This window comes from Netta rufina (assembly GCF_964035555.1).
Source record: "Netta rufina genome assembly, chromosome: 26".
Taxonomy (NCBI): domain Eukaryota; kingdom Metazoa; phylum Chordata; class Aves; order Anseriformes; family Anatidae; genus Netta; species Netta rufina.
Genome location: NC_140150.1, coordinates 6,658,922 through 6,668,742, shown reverse-complemented (window position 1 = coordinate 6,668,742; position 9,821 = coordinate 6,658,922).

The following is a 9,821-nucleotide window of genomic DNA, read 5'->3' as shown; positions in this document are numbered from 1 at the left end:
CACATTTCTATATTTGCAGAAGTTTATCCATAGCAATCCTGCCGACTACGCCAATTTTACTGTCGCGTTAAGGGGTGTAGCTGATTAACCGTTACGGGCCCGGTCGGATTCAGAGTACTGAACCAGTCGGACATTCACCAAAAACACGATAACCGTCTGGGGGTCCCGTCAGACATTCACCAAAAACGCATTAACCATCTGGGGGTCCGTTCGGATATTCACCAAAAATGCATTAACCGCCTGGGCGTCTGGTTAGATTCAGAACACTGAACTATCACTGATAACCACCCTCACCCTCGTTGCACTTAATGAGAGTTATCACAATGCAATCAAGTATGGTTTATTACAGCAACAGATAATCGGGTTCTTTTGGATTGCCGGTGATAGGGACTGTCTGCAAAAGCAAGCTAGTATGCATGAAATACACAGGTGTTATGGGTGTTACAGGTGTTTACAGGTGTCACAGATGTCACAGATATCACAGGTGCACAGCCCAAAAATAAACGCGTTAAAAGGATCAAAGACTCTATAGAGATTTATAAGCAAGTATTCAGATCTCACCCAAAGGCGTCCCAATGGGGGGGGGGGAAGAGAGGCTCAGCCTGTCGACTGATCCCAGGAGTCAGGAGGTCCTAAGGATGTTGTATTTCCTTGGGATGGTATCTCCCCTGACAGTGGTATCTTCCTTAACATCCCCTCTCTCTTGGGCCAATTTATATTATTTTCTATCTTTGTTAGTTTTGTTTTATTTATTAGTTTATTTATTTTATTTTTTTTTATTTTTTTTTTATTTTTATTTTATTTATTATTATAATATTTATTTATTTATTTATTATTTATTTGTTTAAAATGTTAGTTTTATTTTCCTAGTTACTTCAGGCATTTACACCACACCTGCTCAGGCTCTTAGTAATGCTGCATCTACACTGCCAAGCCACATGTAGCATGAAATGAAGCTGGTTTTAGTCCTCTGGAAAATTACACAAGTAGGTTTATACATCTAAAGATTAAAATATAGCTCAAAAACAGAAGAGTATACCACCATCACAAAAAACAGTGAGCCAGCAACCTCTACTAAATATCCCTCTATTAAGTGAATTCCAAGCACTTAAAATCCAGAAATCCATAGACTCCAGCCTGCCTAGAGAACCCTGCAACTGACTGAAGGAAAATCAAAACACTTACCCCAAAGAGCAGCCCAGGCAGAAGGAGCTCTCTAATGCCATGCCTGGGGCTCATATACCATTTGGCCCCGCCCAGCACCCAAACTCAATCACATTGTAAAGGGAAGGGACAAAGCACAAGAAAGTAGGAGCAGAGCAGGAGCAGCAGCAGCTGGTTTTCATTTTCTTTTTTTTTTTTTTTTTTAAATCTGCTTTACCTGAACAACATGCAGAGAACAGACAAGAGACCTGGGGTGTTTCTAGAAGCAACAATCCCCATGCTTTTGCTGCAGCTTTTAATATTGAAAGGACAACACGACCAGTCAAGTAACTGGAACTTTTTCAAATGGAATTACGTCAAACAGGTTCATCATCACTTGCAAAAACAGAGAACCAGCATTCACTAGCATGCCAGCCCTGATACCCACCTCCTGCACAACGCTCGCTACTTCTGATGCAACATACAGTTGTGCAATACCTCTCTGTTCCCAGCTCCTTTCCCTCACCTGCTCAGTAGCTCCACCTGAGAAATGTGCCCGGGCGGCGCCGCGCTTCCATGTGCCCGAACAGACTTATTCTTTAGAGATCGAGAAAGGTGACCCTGCTCACTCTCTAGGCACTACTGCACTTATGTGGTCAAGAAACTGTACCCCACTTTTTCCCAAAAACAACGTACCTGGCAACCCCTTAAAAACGTACTTCTAATATGTGAATTCCAAGCACTTTAAGCGTAGAGGGCTGCAAGGTCTAAAGACTTGACAGACAGCAAAACCACAGGCAAAAGCTCCAAAAATATAACAAACTCTTCCTAAACCTGAAACAGAGTACCCCTTACGTGCCCACTGCTGCCATTTTCAGATACATGCTCCCACAGGGAGCTTCAATGATACATTTCTCCTAAACCCTGCTCCATCACTTTGCCACCAAGGTTGTGACTTTGATAGTATTTGACACAGAGGCAAAGACTCAAAAAAAAGCCCCGTAATTCTGCAAAAATCATAAGGGACCCAGAATCACAAAGCAAACACACAAGGTAACATCATTATACTATCTGTAAACATGCTATAATAACTACTATACTACTATAATAACTACCTGAGGAACAGCTGAGTGCAATACAGGCACCTACTACTAGATTGCTTTACAATGACAGATCCTACTAGTTACCACCTCAAAAAGATAGGTGTACCGGTTTCTACTTGAAAACGCATCAGTCCATAGACTCTGACCCACCTAAAGAACCCTGCAAACAACTGAAGAAAAAACAAAGCACTTACCAAAAAGTGCAGCTCAGGCAGAAGGAGCTCTCTGATGGGATACCTGCAACTCAGTTACCATTAGGTCCCACCTGGAACCTGAAGCCAATCACCTGGGAAAGTGCAGGGGGAAAGCACAAAAAAAAAAAAAAAGCAGAAAGAGGAGGAGCAGCAGCTGTGGTTTTATTAGCTTCTTTATATGGCTTAGCTCAACAGCATGCAGAGTGCAGACAGGAGACCTGGGGTGTTTCTAGAAGCAACAATCCCCATGCTTTTGCTGCAGCTTTGAATATTGAAAGGACAACACAACCAAGCAAGTAACTGATTTTTTTTTCTCCCAACTGGAATTAGCTCAAACTTTTATTTACGCAGAAAGAAAAATCTAGGATAGAACAAATTATACACCAACAAAATCAATTCCATTCCACTCGCAGGAAAAATCACTTACTTCACCAGGCTGAGAACCAAAAGGCTATGCTGACGGGTCAAAACACGCTACAGAACACTGGGGCCAGGCCCTCCGCTGCACCAACTTAAAACCCATCCCTACACTCACCAAGGTGCAACCCCAACCCAAACACAGACACAGCGTTTCAGCTTCAACACAGTTTTGGGAACTGCTGGAAAGCAGGCTTCATCCTCAGCAAGGTGTGCTCAGGCTACACAGGACAGGGCTTCGGGCACCTCTTTGCCTACCAAAGAAGACTGCCATCAGGAACTGCCACACCAGAAAACCTTTTTCCTACACAACACCTTTCTCAGGAACCACGCAGCATTCCAGCGACCTGCTTTCCTCCTACTTTAAAGGATATCTCAGCCCACCTTGTCTGTGGCACCTGATAAACAGGAGAGAAAGCAACCGCAGCAGCAAAAGCCACAGCACCCTTAGGACAGTTACTCTCATCCCCTCCTGTACCTCAGCCGCTTGCCTGCCCCCCATGGGAAAAAGAGAAAGCCACCGCAGCGCTTGGAAACCATCCCTGCACGTGCCGCTCCTTGTTGCTCTCTGGCCTTATCTGAAATCCTCAGCCACTTCTGTGGAGAGCCTTCCACGGCACCTGCAAAGCAAGATGGACACCTTTCATAGTCACCTTGTGCTACTTGGCCGTTCTGCTCCAACCCAGCTCATGACCAGCCCCTATTCTTGCACAGCTCTTCAGAGTGCAGTTTGTTCCTTTGAGCCTGGAGACACCTGTGAAAGAAAAAGAAAAGCATAGGCCGAGGCAGCATCCAAAGCCACAGCACAGCTAGAACAGTTACTCTCATCTGCTCCCTTACCTCTGCCCACTTACCTGCCCCTGAGGCAGATTTTTCCATCTACCCTCTTCAAACAGCTACACCACCTCTAAAAGACAAAGAGGGGATGCTTAGAGTAACAGTGAGACCTGTGTGAGAAACACTCCGTAGCCAATAACTTAGGCTCAGGCAAGGATCTCAGTGAAGTAGTAATTTATTCGCGATTGCAATGGCGGGCGCCCCACAAGCAGGAGAGAGCACATCTACTAGTTCCAAAACACAGTTTATATACCTTTTGATGGCAGGACCCTCCCCTGTTTCCCCACTGAGTGGGTAATCCAGATTCACAATCTACCTGATGCTTCACAAACAATGCATGGCCTTCAGTTGCCGGCCTGTTACATTTCAAATTTCTTTTGACATTTTTACTGCTTGAAGTGGTAATGTTTCTTCACTTTTCTGACTTGACACCGTGATTTTCACCTAATTGTCCTAAGGAGTCTGATTGTCTGCATTTTACAAGGTCGCCTGCTAAACTTTCTTATCACTGTAAGCATATCTCAGTACCACATTCCCTCCTTCTAAACAATGTAACTCTGCAAAAACAACATTTCTATTCCCACAATTCCCCCCTTTTCTTTTTTTTTTTATAAACTGATTTTTGCAAAAACTCTTTTTGTTTTTATTTATTTATTTATTTATTTTAAGTGTAATTTGGTAAATATCTTCCTCTTCTTCACTTTCTTTGCTCTCCATTTCCTCTAATATAATCATTTTATCTGAGTAGGGTGGTGGATCTATGGTCATTTGTTTCAATAATGCGGTTTCAATTAACCGCTGGACAAGTCTCCTTACACAGGGGATAATGCAACAGCCAATAGCCATCAAAAACTCCTGCTACTACAATCAAGGATGTAAATATGGACATTACCATCCCTTTCCATTTACCAAACCAAGATTTCAACCATCCTGTGATGGAAGTATCTGCTCCCGAATTTTCTGCCAATTCATTGGCAAGGGTGGTAAACCCTTGCAATGCTCTAGTTACTGTGCCATACGGGGCAGTATTGTTAGGGATAAAAGTACAACAATGGTTGCCCAGCATCACGCATACACCACCCTTCTCCATGAACATCATATCTAATGCTATCCTGTTTTCCCAAGCCATTTTGCTGATGGCATCTAGTTGTTCAGCGATTCCTCTCACCGCATCCTTGGTATAATTGATGGATCTCTGCTGATTATAATAGAAATAATTAATCCAATCCACATTTTTATTGATTGTTACCCACCAGAACAGTAACTCAAACCCTGCAGCAATTTAATTTCTGGATTTATGTTCATCCAGAACTCCTCTAGGTACCCCAATAGAATCTATGTATACTCTATCATCAAATGATATTCCTAAGCCTCTTACTTCTTCTGGGTATTTGTGATGTTTCTCTTTCAAATGCCAGGGTGAAGGGTATAGCTAATTGAACAAGTGCACAAGTGCCTCCCCAATTAGATGGTAGGGTGGACCGTAAGATCTTCCCTCCACCGTACCACCAGAGATCTGCCCTGGGGATCTCTAGTCTTGAGCAGTTTCCCATCAAGTCCTTGGTAGCACAAGGCAAATTCTCCCAGATGCCAGGTAGCAGTCACACCCTGCCATGAGAGGCAAGCTGTACGGTTACCTATAGCTGTGGAGGATACAGGGGGAACCGTGATATTGTTATCATGCAAGGAACAGCAAAGAGAGACTTACAGGCCTCATTTCCCCAGGCAGTCTTTTCTTGGTACAATGCAATCATACATCACATCCCTTGGGAGTCTTCAGTTCACCCCCATGGGAAGGGCACTATCTGGGCAATCGGTCATCCCGAGGCACAAGCATAGCAGTTGCTACGGTTGAGACTCTGGACAGTATATTTGACCCATTCTATCCAGGCATTCACATCCCCATACCCTGTTTGAATCTCAAATGTTTGAACTGCCACATTTCAGAGGGCCTCCTGTTTTCTCCTTGAGTTTCTCCCTTTCTCTGATGGCAATAGAGGATCGTTTCCATACAGCTATTCTCAATCTGGCTGTTGGGTCTCTCCCAGTTATTTGTTCTCTCTGCTCAGTTGTCATTGGGCATTTAAATCTCCACAAGCTAACACCTCACAAGCATCAAACGTGACGGCCTGTGGTACATAACCCTCTGTCACAGTCACCCATATTTTGATGGGGTATCCTGTTTTTGCTATTATCTGGTCATGCCTTTTCCAAGTTACCAATTGACCGAGGCCTTCTCTGAGGCCTAGAATCACTAAAAACAAAATTAGTAATCGATTTTTCCCTGTCATTACTTTTAAACCTTAGGTTTCCAAATAATTATCGATACAAAAAAAATGAGATGTACACTACTACTATAACAACCCCCCCTTGGGAGCACTGCAATTCACTATAGGTCTGTCCTTTCTCTCAATCACAAGTCACACTCGTTAGTTACCTGTGAAAATAAAAGGTTAGTTTACAATTGTAAGCTCTTATCTTGCTCAGAGTCCACTATGAGATTTCTCCCTTCAATTTCAACTTCCAACAAGTCTTTTGTAGGAACAGCTTCCCAGGTACTAGGGTCGACAGATGCCTTCACTCAAGTATAGTGAGTCCAACCTTTTTCCACAGTTCTTACGGCTGTTTCAGTGGTCAGTAATTGTCCTTCCCATTCAGGCCGGAGTTGACTCTTTCCAGTCCGAATCAGGACCCGGTTTCCTGGGTGATGGTGGTGAATGGGGAATTCCAAAGGTGGGGTTTGAGCCAACAACCCACAGGTCCTGAGAGATGACAAAGAAGAGGACAACCCCAGAATACAGTTCTTAAGAAAACTCTCTTATTTTGAATTGTGGTATCTCATCCCTTCTGCCCAGATAGGGCAATCTGAACAGCATCTCATATGGTGAAATTCCTATATCCTTTCTTGGTGCTGTTTAAACCTGTAGGAGTAAGCATTTTACCCAAGGAAGTTGGGTTTCTAACACTAGTTTAGTTAATTGCTTCTTTAATGTCTGATTCATTCGCTCTACCTTCCCAGAAGAGGAAGGGTGCCAGGGGCTGTGAAAATCCCACTCAATCTCTAAGGCCTGCTTTAACCCTTGCAGTAAAGCTTACACCCATCTAGTCACGTGGTCAATTAGGACAAACAAGTAACTCAGTAAAGTTTACCTGTATACCTTGGAAAGGTCAAACCCCTGGCTCCTGTCCCCCTCTAGGTGGGTTACAGAACACCTTTTTATTTACCTTTTGACATACGGTACATCCTCTACATATGTGCTTCCCTAAAGTGTATATTCCTACACAGACATACTTTCTTAGCACAACATCACATATTGCTTGCACCTCCCAATGACTCTTTTGATGTAAACCAGTTAATATTTGCCTCATTATCACTTTATTCAGCATTTCTCTCCCATCAGGGAGTATCCGTTTTCCTTCAGACTTCATGGCTCCTGATTCCTTAAAAAAATCATTCTTTTAAAACTTTTTAGTTCTTTCTTAATTTTCAATAATTCCCTGAACTCTCTCTGGATTTATTCTTCATTTTCCCTCAGACATTAGATGCCTTAAATACCTGACTTCTCTTTCTCCATATTGTAATTTATTATTTATTTGTTTTCGATACTCCCAAGCCCTGCTTTCCCAGAAAGTTGAATAGCTTGTTAGTAGCTTTCTTCACAACTCTTTTCTCCTGTCCTGACAATAGAAAATGATCCACATATTTGTTAACATTAATACCTTCTTGGGAGGTTGGAATTGCTCCAAAATCTTTTTCTTTTAGAACTTACCCAAATAGATAGGTGTCCCTGTAAACCCCTGAGGTAAAATTGTCCACCTATATTGTTGCTTCCGCCCCCATTTCAGGGTCTTTCCAGTCAGAGGTGAATATACATGTATGTTTGCTCTCAGGGCCAGAGAGCACTCCATTAATAACACTGTTATTCCAGTCTAACAATTTACTAGTTGAATGCCCAATTTCATCATCAAATCCCTTCCCAACAAATTAGTCCTTGCCTTGGGTACATACAATAATTACCCAGTGATCATTTTATCCCCTAGTCTCAGCTTGGTATCCCCCCCAAAGTGGCACTGTTATCCCAGCCCCTTCTACCCCCATCACTTTTTAGGGTTTCATTAGTTAATTTAATCCCTGATACTTTACAGGTTAGTAATGACCTAGCTGTTCCCCAGTGTATTGGGTTTGATGGCAAGGTTCGGGGGCTGTGAGTAGGGGGGTGAGAAACTGCAGTGGCAGCCCCCGTGAGAAAAACCCAGAAGCCTCCCCGTGGCAGATAAGGGACAATTTCATCTGGCCCAAAGGGGCTCACTGCTGCCCAGAGCCAAGCCATGAGCAACACAGTCCATGCCTCTGAGAGAGCACATCCACGAAAACAAACAAAGAAACAAACAAAAACCTGCTGCTCAACAGCAGTTGGGAGAGCGAGAAACCCCCCCCCGCAGACACCAAAGTCAGTGCAGAAGGAGGGGGAGGAGGCGCTCCAGGCACTGGAGCCGAAGCCCCCCTGCGGCCGCTGGAGAGGCCGCTGGTGGAGCAGGCTGTTCCCCCCCTCCCCGATGCTTGGGAAACTGACCAAACACCACAGCAAATATGCAAATATACCAAAACTTCTAGACTGTTACTTAGATAATGCCTACATCTCCTTTCCCTGCTCATTCAACTTCAAACAGCTCTGTTAAATACTACATGCCACACCTTTAACACCTTCAGCAACCCTTTTAACACTTCCTTTATCTTTTTCCAGCCTGTACTTTTCTAATACCAGCACCAAAGGCTCAGGGTCCAACTTAATTCCATACCTTTTCCCTCCAAGATACTGAAACAACATATCAATATAGCATATTTCATCCCATTTTCCTTCTTTCCTCCTTCTTCCACTCCAGATATTCCTATTCGAAGTGGCCAGCCTGGCCACACTTATAACATCTTATGAAAGCCTGTCCCTGCCAGGATTCAGGTCACAACACAGGCAGCCTTCTTTGCCTGCCATTCCTTCATCTCTCTTCCTCTCCTTTCCATCCTGGCCCTGACTCCCCCTGAAGATTTTCTTCATCTTTCTCCAACCCTCTGCCTCACTACCCGCTGCACTGTCAATACCATTCGTTTCGCTCTCTGCTTTTCTTTCTCATCTCCCCTCCGGACACACACCTCCAGGGTCTCCTGCAGGAGGGTCCCCCAGTGACTGTTCACTACATCCCCCCACCTTCTGAAGCATTTTCTGCGTATTTTGCCAGGCTTTAATCACACAATGAACTTTCAAGAGCCCTTGGGATACTGGGTCCTCAGGTCTCATCCCCAAGTACTTTCTCATTCTGACCCCAAGTCTCTCATATGATTTCTGTGTTGCACACTATTATTATTCCAGCCAGGATTGGCAAGTGGGTATTTCTGCCCTGCTGGTATTACCCCTGGTCCTGGAGGATGAGCTCTTTCCTATTCTTGTATAGCAGCTCTCCTTCTGATCATTCCCATTTCTTTCCCTGTAAACAACATACTTATAGACATAATTCCCTCCCCCAAGAGTATAAATCAGTTCGTAGGAACTGGTCTAATTGTTCAACTAGGCTGTTGGGGTCCTCGAATAAAGACTTCCTCTTCTTCTTAAAAGTCCTAACCTCTCTGCTGGTAAGGAGGAGGGGGTAGTTCACCTAAGAGGATACACAGTTAGTGTTAGTACTGTTAGTATCAGGGAAGGCAAAATTCTCAACATATCTTCTACCTTGTTCTAATTCTTGCCAGAGCCTAGAGTACGATCCTTCTTTAGGGACAGTGTTAATACAGTGTTAATTCCAGTCCCTGTCTCCCTTCCTGGAGTGACTGCTGCTGCCACCAGTTCAATATTAAGATTATAGGGAGCGTAACTTGGCTCCTTCTCTGAAAAAGGAATCTTATTGTTTACACATAAATTTAAAGCCTGAATTTTCATCAGACCCGTATTTTGGCCAAAATACTGCTGTTTCCTTAATTGTTTTTTTTGTCCAGACTGATACACAATATTTAACCCTTTTTTTTTTTAATTATTTTTCTTTTACAATCCCTCTAATTTTGGGATTATGTTTCCAATTTCTTATCATTCTTCAGGAAGAACTATTAGTAGGCACTCCCCCAGGGATATCCCTGTCCCCT